At 45.9% G+C, this 26,444-nt stretch overlaps 1 long non-coding RNA gene and 1 other non-coding gene across 2 annotated transcripts; one reads left to right on the forward strand and one right to left on the reverse strand.

The window, feature by feature from the left end:
• Nucleotides 1-25,921, reverse strand: LOC139038495 (uncharacterized). The gene is made up of 3 exons (XR_011491533.1): nt 24,997-25,921; nt 3,773-3,895; nt 1-1,078 (listed from the first exon to the last, which is right to left on the reverse strand). It is a non-coding gene; the product is annotated as an uncharacterized lncRNA (long non-coding RNA).
• On the forward strand, nt 5,869-5,975 carry LOC139038537 (U6 spliceosomal RNA). The gene has a single exon (XR_011491578.1). It is a non-coding gene; the product is annotated as a U6 spliceosomal RNA (small nuclear RNA).
• Nucleotides 25,922-26,444: the final 523 nt, after the last annotated feature.

A 26,444-nucleotide genomic window follows, 5' to 3' on the forward strand; every position in this document is an offset into this window, starting at 1 on the left:
TAGGTGTGGAGCCAAGGCCAAGTGATATTTTTAATCATTGTCGTTATTCAGTTGCCTCTGGAAACAGTGAACTCTACATCGTCTTTGTTGGGTGCAAAAAAAAAAAAAAAAATCTTCCTCTAAACCAGGTTTCAGTAGCTACAACTGTGTGTGTTGGCTGATTCCCACTCTACCCCCACACTCATTTGCCTCCAAGATGGCTGCTCCAAGGCTGTTTCTCCGCAAAGGCAGGTCTGACTTGTGTCCTCAGCTCCTGTAAGGTATAGCTAAAATTCTTAAACTATCCTGACTGATAAGCAATTCCCTGGGGCCTTGGACCACACTGGATAGTCTAATACCATGATTTATGGTGGGGACTTGGGCCACATGGAGACGCTCAACCTCCAGAGGGCTGGAGATGAAAGGTCAGCCAAGCAGGTGGTGCTCTGGCTACCTGACTGAGCCTAAACGAAAATTCTAGAGAACAAGGCTCAGGTGGGCTTCCCTGGTTGTCAATATCCCAGGTGCATTGTCACACATCATTGCCAGGAGAAGTCGGTGCTGTCCAGGACTCCACGGGGAGAGGACAGCTGGTAGTTCCCCTCTGGGAAATTTCTGCCACAGCTGTTTTTTTCCTTGGCTGAGTCATGGTAATAAACTGTAGCTGTAACAGCTCCATTAAATTCTGTAAGTTCTTCTAGTAATTTATCAAAATTGAAGGTGGTCTCAGCAACAATGATGGACCACAGAGATTATCACACAAAGTGAAGTAAGTCAGACAGAGAAAGGCAAATATCATATGATGTCACTTACATGTGGAATCTAAATTATACAAATTAACTTGTTTACAAGACAGAAATAAACTCGCGCGTGAGTGCCCACTCAGCTCAGTTGTCTGACTCTTTGCAACCCCATGAACCGTGGCCTTCCCGGCTTCTATGCCCATGGGATTATCCTGGCAAGAATACTGGAGTGGGTTGACATTTCCTCCTCCAAGGGATCTTCCCAACCTGGGGATCAAACACATCACCTGCATGGCAGCTGCCTCTTATATTAGTCACTGGATTCTTTACCACCAAGCCACCTGGGAAGCCCAGACCTGGAAAACAAACATGGTTACCAAACAGAAAGTGGGGGAAGAGATAAATTTGAAATTTAGGATTAACAGACACACACTACTGTATAAAATAAACATCAAGGGCCTATTGTATTGTGCAGAGAACTATATTTAATATTTTGCATAATGGAAAAGAATAGGAAAATGAATACATATATACATATAACTGAATCACTTTGCTATACACCTGAGCATTATAAATTAACTATACTTCAATTGAAAAACAAAAACAAAAAGTTGAGGGTGGTCTTGGGGACCCCACCACTTGCCATCGACATCAGAAGTGAGGGTAGTCTTGGGGACTGCCTCCGCACTCTGTAAATTCTTAACATTTTCATACCCTGGACGCCTTCAGCAGTCAGTCTGGTGAAGCCTGTTGACTTTATCCAGGATAATGTTCTTAACAGCATAAAATAAAATATAAAGTAGTTTTTTAAAAACCCACTTACACTGAAATGTAAGTATCAAAATATGTGCTTCTTTATTAACACATTAAATAACAAGTTCTAACAGAAGACTTACTATCTAGTTTCGTAGTATCAGGCATAGACGATATTTTATGTGGACTGCTATTGGTGTCAAAATCACAGGTGTTGTTACTACTAGTGTATGCTGTTGCCTAGATTCATCATTGAAGGAGATTCTCATTCCAGTTAGAGGTTAGTAAGAATAAATGGTCTAATTTTTTTCCTATCCAAGGTCACAAACCCCACGAATTTGACCCACAGACCATCAAGGGCCCTAGATTAAGAGGCCCAGTCCAAGGTCCTTAGATTAAGAGGCCCAGTCAAGGGCTTGGGTTATAATATCACCCTTCACAGCTGTATACGGGCTGCTGCTCTCAACCTTATTGTTAACTATAATAGCTAACACTCAGTGCTTGCCCTGTGCTAGGCATAAGAAAGGTGAAAGTGTCACACAAATCTGAACCATTCTTTTTATATTATATCAATGAATTTAATGGTTGATTTAGAAAGAAATGGCAACCCACTCCAGTATTCTTGCCTGGAGAATCCCATGGACGGAGGAGCCTGGTAGGTTACACTCCACAGGGTTGCAGAGTTGGACACGACGGAGCGACTTCTCTTTCACTTTAAGAAAACAATAGGTACTGCTTCTGGTGAGTTCGACACGGCCAGGCTCATGCCATGTGCTTCCAGGGGACCCTTCACTTAGGCCTCCCTACAGCCTGATGAGGTGAGTCTGCTCTTCTTCCCTTTTACGGACAAGGTGAGTGCGTCTCAGTTTAATCACCTTACTCAAATCATGGTGCCAGTAATTAGTAGAACAGGGAGTGCACACCCAGATCTCTTTGACTTAAGACAAAGCACAGCTCCCCCAGATCAGTGGAATGGCACTCTGCCAACAGAGGGGGCTGCGAGGTGCCACCAGGCGACGTGCCCACAGCGTCCACTTGTGCTCGGGCAGAAAGAGGGACCACTGAGGGGAAATAGAAACAACTTAGCCCCAAGTCCTGCAGGAATTAACAAGCCAGTGATTGCTGAAGCTGCGAGGCTGTTCCTGTGATAATCATTAGCGTTTAGATTCCAGAACCAGGGGCATCACCGAAGACAGCTGCCTGGCGAAGGGCCTCCCTGGTTTCCCCGACAATGCCCTTGCTCTGCACCCGGAGAAACTTGAAGGTGCCCCGCGGAGCAGCGGCACCCTCTGCACCGGGCCCTGAGGACCCCGCTTTCTCCCAAGGGAAAAAATCTCAGCGCTCCTATGTGACGGGAACTCCGCGTCTACAGAGCAGCTTCCGGCCGGAAAGCCCAGGGCAGAGTCCAGCAAGGGCTACCGAGCCCCGGAGCGCTGCCTCCTGCTCGGCGGGACTCAGAGGGGAGACGGAGACCTCCTCGGGCACCAGCAAGTCTGCAGTGTCGGTAGCCTCGGCCGTTCTTATCACCCGGAGGGAGCCGGGCCTGGCCCTGTGGGCAGTCAGGTGGGAGAGTCTGGGCAGACTGGAGGGCGGGCCCGTGGTGGGCTCAGCTCGCCCAAACCACATTAGCATCACCTGTCACTTCACATAAATAGCCGCCCTTCCTACTTCTACCCATGGGAAAGGCAAATTTTCAGAAACCTCATGTCAGCCTCTCCCAGCACTTTCAAACATTTTGTGTGGCACACGTCACAGTATGTAATAACCTCGCATAGGCAGCATTTCTTTTACTCTTGTTTGAGGTCTGAGAGCCGTAAAGGGCAGATTATACAGCCATTTGGTAAGTGAGGCAAGAAGTTCTGGAAGAGCACGTGAAAAGCCACCACCACACAGAAAATAAAATGGCAAAAATAAACCCAGATCTGAGTGGGAAGACCCAACTCTTTCCACTGTATCACACTGACTCCCACTGAGCTGTTCCCACACCTGCAGCCCTTCATCCTGACGAGGCTCCTGGGGTATCTTGGAGCAAAGGCAGCATTAGACAAGGATCTCTGGGTGCTCACAGCCTCCCCCAGCCTGCTGCTCCTGCACTTTGCAAGCCCTCCCCCAGGCCCCATCTCCCACCCCCACCTCCCTGGCAAGCGCTGATGGAGCCAACAGGTTAGGCCATTAGACACTCGCCAACATGCGGTCAGCCTTCACCGACCACGGGTAGGGCAGGGAGCAGCTGAAATGAGAGGGTTAGACAATCCTGTCTACACAGGGATCATAAATGTATAATCCTCGGCACTTACCTCCAGCTTTTTTATAGAGAAAGCATTTCACAAACAGGTCAGGCTTAGGGTGAGTCAGACAGAAGCCATCCCATCTGCTTAGGTCAAGAAAACTCAGGTGGAGAGAATGTTCTAAGCCGCTCCCTGCAGACAACACAGTATCACGTGGAATTCTGGTGAGAGCCCTGCTTGGGGGGATTTTCACAGGGCCTGTCCGGAAAACGGCAGGCACATACCTTTCAGTCTCACCATATTTTCCTTTTTGGTGGTGGAGTTTGGGCCTGGTTCACCAAAGCAACTCAGGCCCAGTCCTGAGAGATGGCCAGGTCACGAAAGGTCATTCAGTTCACACACGGTCCTCCTAATTCCTGAGGTCCCCTCTGGAATTTCTGCCCTTTTCCTCACCCTCTCCCCTCACTGTGGTGCTGGGGCATCCTTCCTGGCCCAGAAACAAACCAATCTAGTAAAATTATAGCAGGCTAAGATGCGGGTGTCACATTTCCCAAGAGAGATGATAGCAGCTCAGCAGAGGACAGTGTGATGGTTGGGTAAGGACTGGGCGACTAGTTTACCGCCTGGACTGATTGTGTAATTGGAAGGCACCTTTCCTTTTTTCTCCCCCTTGCCTTTCAAACCTTTTGGCTCTTGGTTCTCTCTTCCCGTCCTGGGAGAATATCTTGGGAAGGTACCAAAATGCTCTAGTCACTTTCAGATATTAACCAATGATTCTGATTTTCAGACATTAAATATTCCAGGCCAATCTAAGAGAAAACCTTCATCTCAGCCAGCTCTAGGCTCATCCCCTCTTCTTCTTTGGCCCCACAGCTGACACAGACACCCACCCTGGGGAGGGTCAGTGGCTCTTCCGTCTGACCCTCTACTCCTTCCATATTCACTACCTGCTTTGCATCTGCAGGTCTGGAGCCCTGAAGAGAGATGAGAAGCAGAGAGGGCAAGTGTCCATCTAGCTAATGGATTTGTACTCCTCTCTGGCCAGAATTAGCAAATAAAAAAACAAGACGCCTGCTTAAACTTGACTGTTAAATAAACAATGCATAACTTCTTGGCGTAAGAATGTGGCCTGCCGTATTTGGGCAGCCTGTGTTTCCTCTGGCAGAGATAAGCTGGCTACCGAATGCCTCCAAGTCATAGAAGGTGAATTTGTTCCCCATTGCTGCCCTAACTGCCACCAACTTAGAGACTTAAAGTAACAGATGTTGATTCTCTCACAGTTCTTGAGATCTGAAGTCAGAAATGGACTGCATTCCTTCTGGAGGCTCCAAGGGAGAACCCCTCTCCTGGCCTCTCAGCTTTTAGGACCTACCTGAATTTCTTGGCATGTGGCCCTCTCCACCATCTTCCAAGCCAGCACCACCTTCTCTCTGACTTCTGTTCTCTTCCCTCTCTTAAAATGACTCTTGTGACTATATTAGACCTGCCTGGCTAATCAGGATAATTTTCCCATTTCAAGATCCTTAACTTAATCACATCTGCAAAGTCCTTTTTGTAATTAAGGCAATATAATTACAGGTCCTGGAGATTAGGACATATCTTTGCCAATTGTCTACAGGCAAGCTTTTCCCCTGTTCTTCAAGGGGGCCATTGGTGGGTTCTTGAAGATCCCTTGCTGGGGATCCCCAGCACTGCCCCGTTCTCTGACCCAGGAGACATGGGTGATGCCCCTTCCAGCTAACTTTCTACAAACATCTCTTAGCTCCTGCTTGAAAGTTCAGCTCACAGAGGCACTTTTTTTTACTGGAGTGACCCTTCCTGAGCAGATGGAAATCTTGGGTGGGAAGCTTTCAAGACCCATGAGCCTAGGTATCTCCCAGGGTATCAGTCAGGTCACCTTGAACCCCAAGGAAACATTCCAGCCATGGCCCAAAAATTCTGGAAGTGAACACCATATTCAAGAAATAGTTTAATGAAGCCACCTGAAGTGGCATGTTCTTTCTCATTAAAGAAATCCTCAGATCTCTCAGCAATCTTTAAATTTTCTTAGATCCAGGCTGGAGGTGGGTGATGTCCCAAGACCAGAAGTTGCCAAACCAGTTTGGATACTTCTTAGCAAGTTCTTCATGAATGGTCTAGCATCTCTCTTTAAAATATGTGTGTTGGTGCTCGCTTCGGCAGCACATATACTAAAATTGGAATGATACAGAGAAGATTAGCATGGCCCCTGCGCAAGGATGACACGCAAATTCGTGAAGCGTTCCATATTTTTCAGCACTGTTTATAATAGCCAGGACATGGAAGCAACCTAGATGCCCATCAGCAGACGAATGGAAGAGGAAGCTGTGGTACATATACACCATGGAATATTACTCAGCCATTAAAAAGAATTCATTTGAATCAGTTCTAATGAGATGTGTGAAACTGGAGCCCATTATACAGAGCGAAGTAAGCCAGAAACATAAAGACCATTACAGAATACTAACACATATATATGGAATTTAGAAAGATGGTAACGATAACCCTATATGCAAAACAGAAAAAGAGACTCAGATGTATAGAACAGACTTGTGGACTCTGTGGGAGAAGGCGAGGGTGGGATGTTTCAAGAGAACAGCATCGAAACATGTATATTATCTAGGGTGAAACAGATCACCAGCCCAGGTTGGGTGCATGAGACAAGTGCTCGGGCCTGGTGCACTGGGAAGACCCAGAGGGATCGGGTGGAGAGGGAGGTGGGAGGGGGGACCGGGATGGGGAATACATGTAAATCCATGACTAATTCATTTCAATGTATGACAAAAACCACTGCAATGTTGTAAAGTAATTAGCCTCCAACTAATAAAAATAAATGAAAAAAGAAAAAAAAATAAAATGTGTGTGTTAGTAGAAGTGGGGAGCGGGAGGCGGGGAGTGGGAGGCGGGGAGTGGGGATCACCTATTATTCTAGGTTTTGGATTTTAGCCAATATCCCCAGACAACTGGAAAAGTCTAGCCCATCCTTCTGGACAAAGAAAAAGGTGATCCCGAAAATAAATTTGCAGTGAAGTGTGGAGTCACCTGTCTGGGAAGTACTAACATTAAACAGAGGAGAGAGCAATGATTGACTCAAAAGTACGCATCACTAATGGAAAACTGCCTCACATCAATGATACACCTCCCCAGGAAGCCCGTCACACACCTGGCGCTGCCTACCTGAGCCCAGCATCCACATTCTGCAGGGGGAGCCAGGCCTAAGACACACCTTCAGGCAGGAGACAGATGGGCCCCAGGCTGAGCAGCTGGAGTTCCCCTCTGTGGACAGATACTCCAAAATAACAGGAGCAGGAGACAGTTGAGCCCTGCCCAGATAAGAGATAAAAGACTACATATTCCTCATTCTCGAAGTCAAGGAAATCTCCTTGACCACATGTGCACAGAAAGGCTCCTTGGAGGTCAAAAAAGGCAGGTGACATCACCCCATAGTAAGTGATGTCAACTTCTCTATCCACAGGCCTCCTCACTGGGTTCATCTTGGCTAAGTGATGCACACACACACATGGGAGGATCTGGAGAGAAACCACATATGGACTCAGAACCAGGCAAAGCAAGGTGACTGGCTAAAGGATACCCAGAATAAATGCCCCATGTGTGATTCAAATTACCGCAAGAGCACGACTCTCTCTGAGCCCACCCGTGTGTCTGTTTGCACATCCCCTTTTCTCCTCCTAATATATTACTTGTTTCACTCCTCTCCATCTCATTTCTACACAGCTGATGGGCCAGGGCCTTGCCACTGGCTGCTGGTCTAGTGGCTAGGATTCGGTGCTGTCAGTGCTGCGGCCTGACTTCAGTCTCTGGCTGAGAATCTAAATCCTGCTTCAAGCCACTGCAGGCCGAGATCAACCTGAGTTGGCAGGAAGAGCCCACGATGACCCATGGGACGGCAGCTGGAATGGTGCTGGGAGGGCCCACAGGCGGGGCTTGCACACCCACCCTGTAGGTCTGGAGTGGACCTACTTGGTGAGAAAAGGGATCTCAACCAGCGTCCACCTCTGCCGTGGACACAGGCTCCGAGCAGCGGCTTGGAATGCTCTGAGAAGTGGAAGGTGCGGCTGCGGAAGGTGACTGCAGAGTCAGTCGTGCGTGGGAATACTGACCCCCCCCACTTACCAGTTGTGTGACATCGGGGTTCTTGCTCAACCTGTGAGCTCCCATCTCTATAAACTGATGGAAAGCTATCTCTGATCTAGGATTCTTATGAAGAATAAACGAGGTAATGTTTGCAGAGCACCAGGGACCCAATAAATACTGTCTCTCTTTCCTCTTCTAAGACGCCCTCAGGTCAGACACCTTTTCTTTGTGTCTATATCAGCGGGTGTATTTACCATCCAGTCCCTCCTTCAAGCAGGTGCAAATCCATCTGGGACTAAGGACATCCTTCTGCAGTGACCCCTTCTGGCTGTGACACAGTTTCTCTGGCATTGACTTTTGGGTGTGCCTCTGGTTGGAATTCTGCAGGGACGGGTTTTCAGTTTATAAAGATCAGGTGGTTTTGCTATGAGCCCATGAGCTAATTTCACCCCCTACACACTACACACACACACACACACACACACACACACACACAGAGCCCTCACTGGAGGTCTGGGAGAGGGGAGCAGAGCAGAACCGTGCCACCGCCCCACCTCCCACCCAGGACAGCTGCATAAAGCAGGTGTCATGGAATGTTTCCCACTTACTCCAGAGAAACCATCTCAACCCAAGTTCGGAGCAGCCCGTCCCTCCTCGTATAACACGAGGTGCTGGACTAAGCACTTTAACTGCATCTTCTCTTGTCTCACAGCAAGCCCGTGAGACTGGCGGTTTATTACACCTAACTCGCAGAGAAGGAACAGGGCACAAAGACGCTCTAACGTGAGCTGACAGTGTCTCCACCAGAGCTGAGCCCCTCCCCGGGCTATGCAGCAGGGCCTCCGCTCTCCCTGAAGGTGAGACCTGCTCCACCTGTCCCCTGCAAGTCATCTGACCCAATACAAATGTCGGAGAAGCTCCCCCCTCCAAGAGCACTGGCAGCTTCGCCTTCCCTCCAACCCAAGTACCCCGTCAAAGGCAGGAGGAAAGCCTGCCACACTGATCCACTCACATCTGCTGTCCCCCAACTCGGACGGGCGGGTCATCCCTCCCCCACCCCCAGCAGGGGGCCTGGCTCCGGGGCGTGTACGTCGTGGGGGCCCCTCTGTGGGCTTCGGCAGGCCTGGGAGGTGCTGGGTGGACGGCAGGACACAGGGGCTCTGCAGGCCCTCTGCCTGCTAGGGCGGGGGGTGGTGAGTAGGAAGAGGACCCAGCACCCCGGGGGATCTGCAGAGCTGGGCCACGCAGCCCTCTGCCCTCCGCCTTACATTTCCGAAGAGGCCTGTGGGGCAGGCCAGAGAGCCTCTGCCATCAGGGGAGCCAGAGCAGAGCTGATTCATGGACAGGTGTGAACAGAGCCCGGGCAGGCATAGGGATGGGAGGCTGGTGAGCGCAGAGCAGCCAGTTCCGGCTTCTCCCCTGACCTGACCTGCCCATGACCCACTCCTCCTCTGCAGAACCAGGAAGGGAGGGGACAGACACCACCTTCAGCTCCAGAAAGAGATCAGATGCCGTTCTTCTGGAGCTCCCAGTCCAAAAGGAGGCTCGAGACTCCGTGGCCACCCTCACACCAACAGCTCATGTTTGAGCAGCCTGTGACCTTTTTTTAGGCCATTTCATGATACAAGTCCACAGTTTTGATTAACCAAAATCACTGCAGATGGTGACGGCAGCCATGAAATTAAAAGACGCTTACTCCTTGGAAGGAAAGTTATGACCAACCCAGAAAGCATATTAAAAAGCAGAGACATTACTTTGGCAAAAAAGGTCCTTCTAGTCAAGGCTATGGTTTTTCCAGTGGTCATGTGTGGATGTGAGAGTTGGACGGTGAAGAAAGCTGAGCATCGAAAAATTGATGCTTTTGAACTGTGATGTTGGAGAAGACTCTTGAGAGTCACTTGGACTGCAAGGAGATCCAACCAGTCCATGCTAAAGGAGATCAGTCCTGGGTGTTCATTGGAAGGACTGATGCTGAAGCTGAAACTCCAATACTTTGGCCACTTCATTCGAAGAGCTGACTCACTGGAAAAGACCCCGATGCTGGGAGGGGTTGGGGGCAGGAGGAGAAGGGGACAACAGAGGATGAGATGGCTGGATGGCATCACCGACTCGATGGACATGAGTTTGAGTAAACTCTGGGAGTTAGTGATGGACAGGGAGGCCTGGCGTGCTGCGATTCATGGGGTTGCAAACAGTCAGACACAACTGAGCGACTGAACTGAACTGAACTGAACCCTTCCGTCTTTATGCATCTCCCCTACCAGCCCAGCAAGCCTTTGTTGATTGACTCCCTTGGGAATTCACGAGAGCCTCCCAGGAGTCTGGGAGGTAGTCAGGGTTACAAATCTAGGCTTCCAGATGGTAGGAAGGGAACTGACATTCGTTAGGGATAGGGTGCTCGATTTAGCAAATAAAAGCATGTGGTTCCCAATTAAATTTGAACTTCAGCTAAACAGCAAGTAAGTTTTTCAGTGTAAGTGTGTCTTACGGGTATTTGGGATACACCTACCCTAAATAAATTCTTGTGTATATCTCAAATTCAGATTTATCCAGCATCCTGTATTTTGTTGAATAACCCTAGCTAGAGGCCCAGTATACACCAGATGTCGTCTCTACCTTCTCTCATTTGAGCCTCATACAGTCCTGGGAAGGAGAGATTAGTAAGGTATGTTGACCTCACTGTACAGATAACAAAAAGGATACTTAGGGAGACAACCTGATTTGCTTAATATACCTCAGTCCAGAAAAAGTGGGTGAAGACTAGAGCCTTGAGTCTCTGACCTGCCAGGCAAGGCTGTTTCCTCTACCCTACAGTTTAGGATGCCTGAGGTTGCAGAGCGGAGAAGGGCTTGGGGGATTCCACAGCGTTATGGTCAGAGATGATGGATCCTAGCAGGAGACTCTGTTCTTAGAGCAGAGCCCAGGCACCCGGACCAAGTCCACCAGGGCTCCTGGGGGCAGCACCACACAGGTGGGCAGGGATGTGCCCCACAGCACAGTTCACAATTAGTGCCTTTGCACCCAAGTCTTTTAGGATCATGTGTGGAATGCCTGCATGCTACATGAATAACAACCCAGTGATAACAATAGTGAAGTCACTCAGTGTATCCGATTCTTTGTAACCCCATGGACTGCAGCACGCCAGGCTCCTCCATCCATGGGATTTTCCAGGCAAAAGTACTGGAGTGGGTTGCCATTTCCTTCTCCAGGGGATCTTCCCAACCCAGGGATTGAACCTGGGTTCTCCCACATTGCAGGCAGATGCTTTACCATCTGAGCCCCCACCAGGGAAGCCTAATAATAACAAGATAGACAACAGTAACCGTAGCAATATGCACCAGGGGCTTCCCTGGTAGCTCAGATGGTAAAGAATCTACCTACAGTGCAGGAGACCTGGGTTTGATCCCTGGGTCAGGAAGATCCCCTGGAGAAGGCAATGGCAACCCACTCCAGCATTCTCGCCTGGAGAATTCCAAGGACAGAGGAGCCCAGCAGGCTACAGTCCATGGGGTCACAAAGAGTCGGACAGGACTGAGAGACTAACACTTTCAATATGTATCAGGCATTATGATAACTCTTTATATCTGTTACTCCTTTTAATCCCCCCACCATCAAAGGAACAATAATTGTGTTACTATTACTGACAACCACCAACTGTTGCGTGTTACCGTGTGCTGGGCCATACAGGGACTTTGTGTTATCACCCCATTTAACACAAATGACAACCCTATAGTTATCCACATGTCAGCTGAGGATCAGAGAAGTTAAGGGCCAAGATCACACACATAGCTGTCAGAATTCAAACCCAAATCTACCTTCTGAAGCCCGTGTACTTTCCCGGCCCCTCTTACCAAGAGAGCTTGTCCCTGTGGAAGGTCCCCAGACAGAACACAACGGTAGTAGCAGCCAGCTCTTCCGCACTCCCCCTCCACCCAGACAAAGGAATCCATATCAAAACACAGCCTCACTTCCCCTCAGGGTCAATCTGTCCTGGAATGAAAACTTCAAAAGAAAGTCTGGGCCCTATTAAGGCCTCTGGCTGATCAATTAGCCTTGGGATTGCCTCTGTGATCCCCACAGTTTTTGGCCCCTTCCGTCCATAAGCCAGCCTTAGAGAGTGCCTATTGTGGTCTGGTTTGTACCTTTCTATTGAGGTCAGTTTCACCTCCATGCCCTTTGACCTAATTCAATTAATGAACTAAACATTATGACTGAGAGACCCATCAGGTTCCTGAGAAAAGAAGCCAAAGTGTCAGTCTTCCCAAATTAATTTATGGCTTCATTAATCTCATTCGAAAATCAAACAGGACTTTTTGGTGAAACCTCACAAATTTGGAAAAATAAATGGCCAGGGAAAACCAAGGCTTCCCTGGCTGTTCAGATGGTAAAGAATCTGCCTGCAATGAGGGAGACCTGGGTTTAATCCCTGGGTTGGGAAGATCCCCTGGAGGAGGGAATGGCTACCCACCCTAGTATTCTTGCCTAGGGAATCCCACTGAGAGAGAAGCCTGGCAGGCTACAGTCCATGGGGTCCCAAAGAGTTGGACACGACTGAGTGACTTCCACTTTCTTCTCTTAGGGAAAACCAAAAAATTTAAAAGGGGAAAACAGTAATAACTGGGGACTGGTTCATCTTCATTTTAGCATTTCTTATTAAAATAGCAAGTATATGCAAGGTATAGGCAAACATATTAACAGGGAAGAATTAAGAATCCAGAAACAAACTTTATACAAAGAACCTGACAAAGGACATACCTCAAATATAAGGCTAATGGGTAGATTATTTTAAAAAGATTCTGAGAAACAATACAATGGAGAAAAGACAGTCTTTTCAACAGATAGTGTTGGAATAACCAGACATCCACATGAAAAAGAAAAAATCTAGACTAAGATCTTACATTCTTCACAATTCAAAACAAATAAAAAATGCAAAACTATAAAATTCCTAGAAGATAACAGGAGAAAATCTAGGTGACCTTGGGCACGGCAATGATTTTTTAGACACAACACCAAAGGCACAGCTCATGAAATATCTGATGATAAGTTGGACTTCACAAAAATTAAAAATCACACTGTAAAAACGACACTGTCAAGATAGTGAAAAGACAAGCCACAGCCTGGAACAAAATGCTGCAAAAGACATATTTAATGAAGGATTGGGAATCTAAAATACACAAAGAACTCTTAAACCTCAACAATGAGAAAATGAGCAACTTGATTTAAAAATGGGCTAAAGCTCTGAACAGACACTTTATCAAAGAAGACAGAAGATACACAGATGGCAAGTAAGTATATTAAAAGATGCTCAACAACAACAGAAGGACGGGGGGACTTCGCTTGTGGTCCAGGGGGTAAGACTCCGTATTCTCAATGCAGGGGGCCCAGATTTGATCCCTGGTCAGGGAACTAGATCTCAGCACAGCCATATATATATATATATATATATATATATATATGAAAGATGCTCAACACCATATGTCATTAGGGAAATGCAAATGAAAACAACAATGAGATACCACTATATACCTATCAGAATGACTGAAAACTTTAGAACACTGACAGCACCAAAGGCTCATGAGGATGTAGGGCAATGAGAATGCTCTTCCCTTTTGATGGGACTACAAATTATTACAGTCCTTTTGGAAGGCAGTTTGATGGTTTCTTACAAAACTAGACATACTCTCACCTTAAGATCCAGCAGTTTTTTTCGCTGCTTGGTATTTACCCAAATGAGATAAAAACTTATGTCACTACAAAAACCTGCACGTGGCTATTATAGCAGCTTTTTTTATAATTGCCAAAACTTGGAAGCAACCAAGATTTTTCTGCAGGGAAATGGATAAATAAACTGGTATATAATGGTCAATACAATGAAATATTATTCAACACTAAAAAAAAAAACCAAGCTACCAAGACCTGACAAAAATATAGAGGAAAGTTAAATGCACATTACTAAGTGAAAGAAGCCAATATGAAAAGGCTACAAATGGGATGATCCCAACCTTATTATAGGATTCCAGCCATATGATGACATCTTGGAAAAGGCAAAGCTATGGAGACAATAAAAAGATCAGTGGTTACCAGGGGTTGGGGATGGTAAGGGATGAATAGGTGGAACACGGAAGATTTTCAGGGCAGTGAAACCACTCTGCAGGATACTATAAAGTTGGACTCATGTCATTATACATTTGTCAAAACCCATAGAATGTACAACACCAAAAATGAACCCTAATATAAACTATGGACTTTGGATTATAATGTTGTGTCAATGTAGGTTCACCGATTGAAACAAATGTACAACTCTGGTGGGGGATTTTGACAGTGAAGGAGGCTGGGCGTAGGGGGTTGAGAGGAGAAATAAGGGAACTCTGTATTTTCTGCTCAATTTTGCTGTAAATCCAAAACTGCTCTAAAATATAAAGTCAATTTTTTTTTTAATTTAAGGTTATGGGGAAATGGAAACTTGGAAAAATATTTAGAAAATCATGTCATTTCACACTCAAAAAACTTTTAAGTTAAAATGTAAAAAAACTGACACCAAATAGAAGAAAATATCATTACTTCATCTTATACCTGGATAGGGAAAGACTACATAAGCATAACATCAATAAAATAAATTATAAAGAAAATGATCAATTAATTTAACTACTAAGAAGGCTGAGTGCCAAAGAATTGATATTTTTGAACTCTGGTGTCGGAGAGGACTCTTGAGAGTCCCTTGAACTATAAGGAGACCAAGCCAGTCAATCCTAAAGGAAATCAATCCTGAATATTCATTGGAAGGACTGATGCTGAAGCTGAAATTCCAATACTTTGGCCACCTGATGCAAAGAACTGACTCACTGGAAAAGACCCTGATGCTGGGAAAGATTGAAGGCAGGAGGAGAAGCAAATGACAGAGGACAAGATGGTTGGATGGCATCACTGACTCAATGGACATGAGTTTGAAGCAAGCTGTGGGAAATGGTGAAGGACAGGTAAGCCTGGTGTGCTGCAGTCCATGGGGTTGGAAAGAGTCAGACACAACTGAGCAACTGAACAGCAACAATTAAACAACTTAAAAGTGAAAGAAAGTGAAGGTGTTAGTTGCTCAGTTGTGTCCGACTCTCTGCGACACCATGGACTATAGCCCATCAGGCTCCTCTGTCCATGGAATTCTCCAGACAAGAATACTGGAATGGGTTGCCATTGCCTTCTCCAGGGGATCTTCCTGTCTCAGGCATCAAATCCAGGTCTCTTGCATTCCCGGCAGATGCTTTAATGTCTGAGCCACCAGGGAAATCCAAACAACTTAAAACTCAAAAATCTTACTATTAACTCAAATTTTTTTTAATATTACTATGACAAAATGTTTCTATATCTTTAATAGTTAAAAGTTAAGCAGCAAGATTTCAACAGAAAAATGCATATGATATGACTAAAGAATTTACAGAAGTATCTTCTTTAGTGACTATTAAATCTGTTAAAAAATGAAATTCAAATAAAAATAGCAATGGAACATCATTTACTCCCATTAATTTAGAAAATATTATCTAGAGTAATAATACTCAATATTGATAAGGGTGTGATGAACAAAGCCATTTCTGAGAAATGATTGAACAATATGTATCTAGGGCTTCAAAAATGTTCATACCTTTGATCTAGTAATTTCACTCCAAGAAAATAATCTGAAATATGAACAAACATTGTGCACAAAAAAGTTCATCACAGTGCTATTTATAATACTGAAAATTTAGAAAAATGTAAATGCCTAACAATAGAGGAACCGTTATTATTTTACAATGATTAAAAATATTTATCAATAGTTTCCCCCAAAGGAAAACAGCTTTATTCATCTGTTATTTTGATGATAAAAACAGTTTTCTTTCATCATAATTCCAAACATTACAAACAATAAGCAAAAAAATGACAACTATCCCAAATTCTATCATCAACAGGCAATCGCTAACAGTCTAGCAAATTATCTTATAGCCATCTTTCTGGGCATATAATTTTGCCAAATGGAATCATGATATCCATTTTTTTCAAATTGTTTATTCCACTGAGTTGCTAATAGACATTTTTACATAATAATAAATGCAGACATATTTTTGGGCCATTAATCTGAATGGCCATATTGTATTCCAGAGTACAACTAATTTCCTACTGGTGGATATTTCCTACATTTTTGTAATAACAAAAAAGTTATTACATTTTTGTAATTTTGTTATTACAAAAATTTTGTTATTTCCTACATTTTTGTAATTTTGTTATTACAAAAATGTAGGAAATATCACAAGGAGCACACTCATGCAATCACCTTTACACGTATGTCCAATCATCTCCTTAGACACAATCAGAAACCAGCCTTGAAGAATATGCCTGTCCTAATAATAACACATACTTTCAAGCTCCCCTCCAGAAAGTCTGAACCAATTACCCCCCCAGCAAGAGTTTCAAAAGCCCATGGCCCCCAAACCTGCTACTGTCCCTCTTTGCAGTTGCCACCAAATACCACAAACAAGGACTATCTTTATTGCTTTAATTGGTATTCTTTTAATTATGAATGAGAAAATATATTTATTTCTCATTTGCTTTTAATCTTTTGTGAACTGCTGTTTATGTCCTTTGCTCATTTTTAAAGGCCTTGCCTTATTAATATTAATTTGTAAATGTCCTTTGTATCTTAGAGATATTAACTTATTGTCATAATTGTTGCAAACATATTTCCTTCATTTGTCATTTATATTTCAACTTTATTATTCTTAATCTTCAAACTGTTTTATTTAATTGTATGTACCTGAATCTATAAAATGTTCCTCTATCATTTCCCTTCGGTATCTTACCTTCTGCATTTCAGGACAATAAAGATAGTTACCCATATTTTAGTATTTTATGGTTGATTTTTAGTCTTTGAATTTTTAGTATTTACAATGTATTTTGGTATAAAAATTGAAGTAAGGATCAAGCTTCATGGTGTTTCTGCTAGGTAGCCGTCAGGGATTTGATTTGCCACCTTTATCACATGCACATAAACACTGTCCTAGTTGTTAGGGCTGCCGTAACAAGCGGCGGACTGAAGGGCATAAACAACAGAAATTTCTTTTTTTTTTTTTAACACCAAAAACATCTTGTATTGGGGTGTAGCCGATCAACAATGTTGTAGTTTCAGGTGGATAGTGCAGGGACGCAGTCATACATATACCTGTGTGCGTTCTCCCCCAGACCCCCATCCCATTCAGGCTGGCACATAACAAGAAATTCATTTTCTTATAGTTCTAAAGCTAGAAATCTGAGACCCAAGTGTCAGCAGCGCTGATTTCTTCTGAGTCCTCTCTCCTTGTCTTAAGACGGCTGTCTTCCTGCGTTTTCACTCGGTCTCCCCTCTGTGCACAAGGTCTGTGTCTCAATCCGCTCTTCTTACACTGACACCAGTCATATTGGATTAAGGTCACCCTAACAGCCTCATACTAACTCAATGACCTCTTTAAAGACCCTCCAATATCTCAAATCCATCACATCCTGAGATACTGGGGGTTAGCACTTTTACTTGTGAATGTTGGGGGGACATAATTCAGCCCACAGCACACACACACTCACTCCGGTCTGTACCATCTTGTTTCATTGAGCTGTCTGCTGCCGCACTGATATTATACACACTTAGTTGCTATAGCTTTGTAATACCTTCTAACCCACTCCAGTCTTCTTGCCTGGAGAATCCCCATGGACAGAATATCCTGGCAGGCTACGTTCCATGGGTTCACAAAGAGTCAGGCATGGCCGAGCGACTGAGCGCAGCACAGCACAGCACCTGTTAATACTAAGTGGGCAAGCACCTCCTTGTGACTTGCCTTTTTCAGAACTGTCCTGGCTATTTTTATATTGCTCCCCTGCCCCTATGAGTTTCGGAATTCATTTGTAAGCACTTGGGATTTTTATAGAGTTTACATAGGATTTATAGATTGGCTTGAGAATGTGTGTCTTTCCATGCATCCCAACCTTATTTCTCTCAGGAGAGTTTCATACAGATTTTATTCTATTTTGTGTGGGGTTTTGAATATTCCTAGATATTTCATTTCCTTGATACATTTGTAAGTAGAATATCTTTTCCATTACGTTTTCTAATTGGTTGATGCTGAAATATAAGAAACCATTAATTATATATATATTTAACTTGTAAACTACAGGGAATGCTATTACTTCCAAAAGCTTTTTAATGATTCTCTTGGTAAACAATCATATCATCTTCAAATGACGACAATTTTGCCTTCTTCTCTCCAATAGACTTGTTTCATTGTCTTGCTCACTATGTTGACATGTACTTTTAAACAAGGAGAAAAGGGTGCCATTTATTTTTCTTTGACTCTAACAGAACTGTGTCCAATCAAGGGTATTACTATTAATTTCAGATTTTTAAAAATTATGTGAATTTTCATATGACTTTTCAGTATCAAAATGATCATATAAAGTGCTCACATAAGACTGATTAACAGATTTCCTAATATTCTTTATCTCTGCATTCCTGAAATGAAATTCACTTGCTCATGCTACATTTCTTCAACCAGACTGATGGATCTTATAACCAATATTTTATGATATTTTCCATCAATGTTTATAAATAAAACTGAAATGCAAAATATGTGTGTTCCCGTGTGCTATCATTTCTATCTAGTACAATTAAAGTTTGTGCTATGATTTTTGTTTGGGAAAATGCATATTCATTGTTTGCCTATATGTACAGGGCAGAAAAAAAGGACATCATAATGGTAACACTGGTTATCTTAAGGGGGAATTATGAAGTTTTTTCCTTTAATTTTCTATAACAATTGAGCATCATATTTATAACAAGATGTTTTAAATATATGCCACTAAAAAAGAGTGGGTGAAAGTGTATTAGCAGTTATCTCTGGAAGAGGGAATGAAACATGATTTTTATCTTCTCTGTCCTGCTATGAATCTGTCTATCCATCAGTATTTCCCCTTTCTGTCCATGCCCTGACCCTGCTGATTAAAAAATACAAATATACACATTTACATTATTACTTTCTTTTTTTAAGAAACTACGATTGAACTTAGGACTTTTCAAATTATAGTAAACCAGTGCAAATGGATGTAAACTCTCCTCAGGATAAAGTGAATAGGAAATTGTACGGCTATTAAGTAGGGTCTAATCAGAGAAGGCTCTCAGCTGTGACTATCTTATTTTGGTAACTGGAGTCAGGTATGAGCTACGTCTCTGCTTATATGAAAGCAGATATCTGTCTGGGATCTCAGCAAAACGAGGAAGTTTTGCTCCTTTAGGAAGTTAGCATCTTATCTTGAGTGGTACAAGAGGGACTTTAAACAGCCTACAGCCTCACAAACCACACCTTCAGTCTTACACAAGGCACTAGCATGCGGATATTGGCATCTCTCTTCCAAATAAGCCTAAGCGCTCCACCCACTTTGACTAGTGTTCTTAAACTGTCTTTAAAAAAATGCTGGGGATGTCCCTGGTGGTCCAGCGATTAAGACTGCACCTTCCAGCGCAGGGGGTATGGGTCTGATCCCTGGAGAGGAAGCTAAGATTTCCACATGCTCACAGCCAAAAAAAAAAAACACCCACAAAACATAAACAATACTGTTACAAATTAAATAAAGACTTTTTAAAACATGGTCCACATAAAACATTGCTGGAATTTATGAGGGAAGATGCCTCCCTCCGCCCACCCTGTGACCGCCTCCGGCCGTTGCGCCTTCCCAGCCGAGGTCCCGACGCTGCAGGACAGACAGTGCTGCACAGACAAGCAGACAGAACCCCGTCGGCGCTCTGAGTCACGAAGTGGGGGGCAGTGGTTATACGGCAAGAGATAACTCGATGCTTATTCTAGGTTTACTGGAAAACAAGCTATCTTGCAACTGCTCAGGATAAAGGATTCCCCACAGCACTGCAGAACTTCCACAGGAACCATGAAAGCCAGATAAGCCGCAAGGCCACATGCATCCTGCTAAGCAGCTGCACCCCGGGAAGCAGGGATTCAGCTCTGACTCCTTATGTAAGAGCCCAACAATGGGTCCCCATTAATCATCGGGCTTCTCAGAGATTAGTGGTGAAGGGACAAATCTGGTGAAGGTTTTCAAAAAGTAAAATAAAAGATTTACATCATCCTGCCAAAAATGAAAGATCAGAGTTGTGAGTCTTGGAAAAGTTTCATATTGCCTTCATGCAGTGATCAGGTGAGCCCTCGACTGAAGGTAAGAGCAGGGCCTGGACCAGTGAGGGCTCTGGCTTCTGAGGACCCTTCATCAGCCCACCAAGGGCTACACTGACTGTTAAAGGAGAAAAATGAATCATTCAATCAACAGCGGAATTCAGTTTCCAAACAATTATCTTATACGTATGCCCATCTCCAGCTTTCCAAGTGCTTTTGCAAACCTTGCTTCATTTGATCCAAAGAACTGCTTACAACAGAGATGGCAGATACCATCATTCCTAATAAAAACAGCTTCCATTTTATGTGCAACTACTGTGTGCGCAGTACTGGCCTAAGAGCTTCAAAAACCTTGTATCATTTATCCTCACAACGACCCTCTGAGGTTAGAACAATTGGTCTGCGCTTTGTTTTGTGGCTTTGTGTTTTGCTTTGGGGGTTTTATTTATTTATTTTTGGCTGAGCTGGGCCTTCGTTGCTGCCCACGGGCTCTCCTGGTTGCGGAGGTCAGGGGCTTCCCCGCGTGGCGGCTTCTCGCTGCAGCGCACAGGCTCTAGGCTGCAGGCTCAGTGGTCGCGGAGCAGGGGCTCAGCTGCCCTGCGGCGTGTGGAATCTTCCTAGATTCCTAGGGTTCCAACCCATGTCCCCTGCATTGGCAAGCCAGATTCTTAACCACGGGACCACCAGGGAAGTCCCAGGAACAGCTGCTATCCCCAGTTCACAGCTAAGAGAACAAAGGACTTGAAGAAGTAAACAAAATGCAAATTCAGTTAAACAGGTACATCCCCAATTTCTAAAGGAAGGAATCCAGGCCTTAGCAAAGTCGAGTGACTCTGTAAATTCACAAGGTTCATAACCACACAAACTGAGTCTTAACCGCAGGTCCACCTGATTCCAAAGACCACGATCTTAACCGTTTGGCTGCCCACCCTCCCGGCATCACTGGTAAGTTACCACGGGGACAGGAAGCCTCCGGTCAGCAGTCAGTCAACGTGGCAGAAGGAGCCTCACCACTTCTGTGTCGACACCACGCCGCTTCCCAGTTAGAACCTTCACTGCCGATTCTGAGACTTTTGGGGAGAGTTTTTACATTTTTTCCTGTGAAAAGTTTCCCTTGGGAAAAGTCAGATGCTCTCGCCTTCCTCCATCAAAACAGTCTGATTCTAAGGGACCCGTTGCTGCTTCCTCTGGGAGGCTGCCTGACTTCGTGAGTGGATTTAAGAACATGCTCCCCAGAGGTCAAACCAGCAGTGCAAAGTGCCAGGGGTGCTGGCATGTGGCTGAGAACCCGGGGGAGCAACCCGGGCCATGCTGTGGCCGGTAAGCCCCCCAACAAGGCTGCCGCGGGGGGGGGGCGTGCCCTGGCCTCACCCCCAGAACGGGGAGGCTTTGCTTGCTGTCCTTCCAGCTGGCCGGTGGGGGCCGGCCGCCTGAGTCACACGGAAGGGGCTCAGTGGCCTGGGCTTACCACGTTCTCCGCTCCCCACACAGATGTGTCCAGATGTTTCCAGAAACGCCTCCACCTACAGCTTGCAAGGAGCCCTGGGCCACCTGTTCTGGAAGGCCTCCCAAAGCCGGAGTCAGCGTTTATTTCTTCCTCAGGCTCAAGCAGATGACGGAGGTCAGTGGCACCAACATGGAACACGCTAAGTTGGAATGAAAGACCCAAGCAGCTCAGGGGGGACAGATCTCGTGATAATGGCAACTCAGGGATAAAACGAGCCCCACCCCCAGGGGCCCGCCGCTCCCGGCTCCGGCTGTGACTACCGAGCAAAGGGAGGTGGGCCGGAGCCCCTGGAAGGGCATGTGCACCCTTGCTTGGCCAGGCTTTGGGACCAGGGACCTGAGATGTGACTTCACCACTCCGTTGTGGCAGGTGGATCTGCATCTGAAGGACTTTGACCGTCCCTTTTTCTCCCCAGGCAGGAACTGAGGGTGGAGGGACCTTACAGGGTCACCTGGGCACCCAGAGCAGAAAGACACGACAGGTGAACACGGCCCAGCCCCAAGTCTTTCTGGTATTTCATCTCCTCTGAGGGCTAAGTCAGTATATTTGTTTCAGCAACAAGCCTAAAGTTACATTTGGGTAAATAAAGTAGGACTAAGCTACTGCAGGGGGAAAAAATATCTCAAGCTTTTCTAGAACAAAAAAGAAGTTTGAACTTGCTTCTGGCAATAAACTTACAGGAGAGAAACTCTCCACACTGAGTCCTCCCACCCAAGTGTGACAGTGGGGCCATGGCCAGTTAAGATCCCAAAACAGATCCATTCAACCTTGGCTATGTGTTAACTTAACCAGGGGAGCTGTTAATAAATTCTGATATCCAAGCTCACCAGACTACTGAACCTCAGTCTCAGGAGTAAGGCCTCAGCGTTGGTTATTTTTACAGAAGCCTTCCTCCCCATCCCCACCCCTTGTGTGCAGCCAGGGTTAAGAACTGCTGGCAATCATTTTCCCCTCAAATGAGCCTCACACCTTTGTAAACATGTACCTCACCGAGGAAAGGAACTGGGCAAGCCACGTTTTCACTTCTCTTCACTGTGTACATGTACAACCACTGTCTTCAACGCTGTCTCCCATTCCTGCTGTCTTTTGCTTTGGACATTATTGTGTCTACTCAAGGAGCTGAGCTGACCTTCCCCCAGAGACACCCTGGAGTCTCAAATGATCAGAATTAATTTATTTGTATCTTCTGTTATGCTTGTATCTCTTACTTGTTTTGACAATAAAAATCCTTACTACTTTCTCAAATGTAAAAAAAAAAAAAAGAAGAACTGCTGGCCTGAAGGCTAAGAGAGAGGCCTCAGCAACCCAGAGTGCCTGCAGCACCCACTATGATGTTCAGACACAAAATACGACAGCAGCATCCCCAGGCTACAGACCCCAACTTATGAAATCATGCCCAGGGGTATGGTCAGCTTCATGTTGCATTCGTCTCCATCCACCCCTCTAGGCTACTCCAAGAGTGCACAAGCAGTGCTGGTAGACGTCTGCTGCTTTTGGAAACAAACATCTGCATGTATCTTTGTGGGCAGTGTTACTGTCCATCAAGGTCCTTAGCTCCTGGCTGAGGAAATGGCATGCATGCATGCTCAGTCACCCAGTTGACTCTGACTCTTTGTAATCCCATGGACTGTAACCCGCCAGGCTCCTCTGTCCATGGGATTCTCCAGGCAAGAATACTGGAGTGGGTTGCCATGCCCTCCTCCAGGGGATCTTCCCTACCCAGGGATCGAACCTATGTCTCTTGCGTCTGCTACATTGGCAAGTGGGTTCCTTACCACTGTGCCACCGGGGAAGCCCCAAGTGAGGGGCAGATGACCCAAACTAAGACGATCCAGCCCTCTCTCCCCAAAATCTGACTCTTGGGTGGGGTAACAAAGGAGTAGAAAATGGTTGGAGCTGAGTTGTGCTGGTATCGGCCTGGGAATAACTAAGAGTCCTGGCGCTGTCTTGCTGCCTAAGACCCAGGCCTTTCTTTCTTCAAGTCTGTGAGCTGCCCCCAGAATATAACAAATGCCTTTTTGCTTTAATTAGCCAGAACTGGCTTCTGTTGCTCACAATCAAAGAACTCTGATTGACAACTTCATCGATCAGAGCAGGTGAGGCTATGCTCTGATAAAGCTCCACGCCATCCCAGTCCACGGGGGCCCTGCTGTGTCATCCCCTCCCTGGTACCCAGGCTGATGGGGAGCCATCCCCAGAATACTGCCAGTCACGATGGCAGAGTTTCCCTCAGAGGATCTCACACTGTCTATTAGACTCTGGCCTTGGGTGACACATGCCAGGGCTCACGGCTCATTGGCCAGAACCAACCAGAATTCCCACGGCTCCACCCAACAACTAAGACCACAGTGCAAACAGCACTAATGGTCTTTAGCTCCATTAATCCAACAGCTCAAATAAACTGAAGACAATCTGCCAAATTATTGTTTTGGTATGTTTTTCAGGGCTAGCTTGGAGAAAAAGAAAAAAGTGGAAGTGAAGTCGTTCGGTCGTGTCCGACTCTTTGTGACCCCAGGGACTGTAGCCCACTAGGCTCCTCTGTCCATGGGATTTTCCAGGCAAGTGTACTGGAGTGGGTTGCCATTTCCTTCTCCAGGGGATCTTCCCGACCCAGGGATCGAACCCCAGTATCCCTCATTGTAGGCAGATGCTTTACTGCCTGAGTCACCAGGGAAACACAATTCAAAACAATGTTTCCATGAGAAAGTAGGTGCCATGTTCCAAATAGTTGATGTGTAAAAGAAGGTGGACTCTTGCCTGGGAAATCCCATGGGCAGAAGAGCCTGGCAGACTACGGTCTACGGAGTCCCAAAAGAGCCAAACACGCCTTAGCCACTAAACAACAACAACAAAAGGTGGAACACAATCTGCTGACAAGTTTGGCTTCCTGCTTCTCAGGTTGCTCAGTGCTAAAGCAGGAGCTTGGGTTCGATTCCTGGGTCAGGAAGATACCCTGGAAAAGGAAATGGCAACTCACTCTGATATTCTTGCCTGGAAAATCCTGTGGAAGGAGGAGCCTGGCAAGCAACAGTCCATGGGGTCTCAAAAGTCAAACAGGACTTGAGTGACTAGGCTCAGCACAGCACAGCAATTAAACAGCAGTGGCAACAATACTTAGATAATTATTTAAGAAACAAGACCCCAGACTTTGACAGGCCGACTGGATTACTCAACCACAGCCATGACAAACAGGGCCGGCTAATGCATTTGTGGGGCCCACTTGTGGGTCCCCTTGTTCAAAGAGCAAGAAAAAGTGTCATTAAATGTACTAAACTATACAGCTTTTTCCTTTCTTCCCTGGATGTTTTATTTGCTAGTTCATGGTCTCAGAAAAGGTAAGGTAAAGTATCAGCATGAATTTTACTGTTTATAGTGTGCAAAGCCAGTTTTAAATGCACACACAGGCACCTTGGACAAAACTCCTATTTCAGAGTTGGCACTGGCGTGGGTCTTTAGTTCTTGACAGAACCCTGTTAATGCTGCAGGTCACTGACTCAACTCACCTTAATTTTCCTTCTTTAATACAGAGCAGAGTGCCAGCCCGGCCACCCTCATCTGACTGACAAGAAGGAGCGGTGGTGTGGCTGGCTCTGTCTCCATTTTCTTCCACGGCATCGTTGTCAGAGCAAGCAGTCGGCTCACCAGGGGAGGAGCAGGACTGAGAGAGCATAACCAGCGTGTTCCTCGCTTTCTTCCTGCTTTCCAAGCAAGTTCTGATGCAGACGGCTTCTCAGGCTGCAGGAGCCTCTGCGGACCCCGGCAGGGATGCGACGCGCTCAGCCCGCGGCGGCTCGCATCTCACCGAGCGCGCACGCGTGGCACACCAAGCCCCGTGGTCCACAGGCGCCCAGGACCCTGCGGAAACGCGTGACGGGCACTCGCAGTGCCAGCTCCGTGCTCCCTTCACTTACAAAGCAGACGTTCAAAGAAAAAAGTTATTGGCGATTTTGAGAACGGTGACGGCAGAGCGTTAAAGCAGAGGCCCCTTCTGAGCACAGATCCCTGCGATGGCGCAGAGCAGGCCCAGGGATCCTGCCTGTGACACCACTGCCTTCAGCGTTCGCGCTGCCAGGAAACCAGCGGGGCGTGTTTAGCGATTCTGAGCCAGTGTCCTAAGAGCTATGAAGAGGGCTTGAACGGTAGGGCCTGCCGCTCTTCCTTTCAGACCACAGATGATTACTCAACAGCTATTATATGCTGTTTTAGGTGATGGAGATAAGACAGTAAACATAAAAGAAAAGCCCTGACCTCAAGAAGCTGACTTCCAGCTGGAGAGACAAAAAACAAAATGTGTAAACAAAATCAAATATTGTGTTGGATGGTAGCTAAGGGCTAAGGAAGGAAAAATAAACCAGGGAAGGGGCAGGAAGGATGGGATTGAGGGTAGGGATACTTAACATTTTACAGCCGTTTACCACGGTAGTGAAGGACAGAGGAAATATTACAGGAGAAAGCTGATGGGGAACTGGCAGGTGCTGGCAGTCAGAGACAGGAAAAGTTTTCTGAAGAGGGGCTGGGTTGTGCTCATGCAGATCCCCACCCCCAACCCCCACCAGCTCCACCCAGCCTTGGGCAGGGCATCTGCACAGGGAGCTTCCTGCCACTTGCAGCCAAGCTGGTCTAGTCTGTGCAAGTGTGAAATGAGGTTCATTAAAAGACTGTTACCCTGAATGCAACGGTTGGACAGAGGATGAGCTCTTACAGCCTCAAGAAAGTTCAGAAGCCCACGTTTAAATCAGCTTTTCAGTCAAAGCTTTCACATTTATGGTTAAATGAGCCGGTTGATTAGGCGCCACACTGCTGCTGCTGCTGCTAAGTCACTTCAGTCATGTCCAACTCTGTGTGACCCCATAGACGGCAGCCCACCAGGCTCCCCCATCCCTGGGATTCTCCAGGCAAGAACACTGGAGTGAGTTGCCATTTCCTTCTCCAATGCATGAAAGTGAAAAGT

The sequence above is a fragment of the Odocoileus virginianus genome, chromosome 15, assembly GCF_023699985.2.
Source record: "Odocoileus virginianus isolate 20LAN1187 ecotype Illinois chromosome 15, Ovbor_1.2, whole genome shotgun sequence".
Lineage (NCBI taxonomy): Eukaryota > Metazoa > Chordata > Mammalia > Artiodactyla > Cervidae > Odocoileus > Odocoileus virginianus.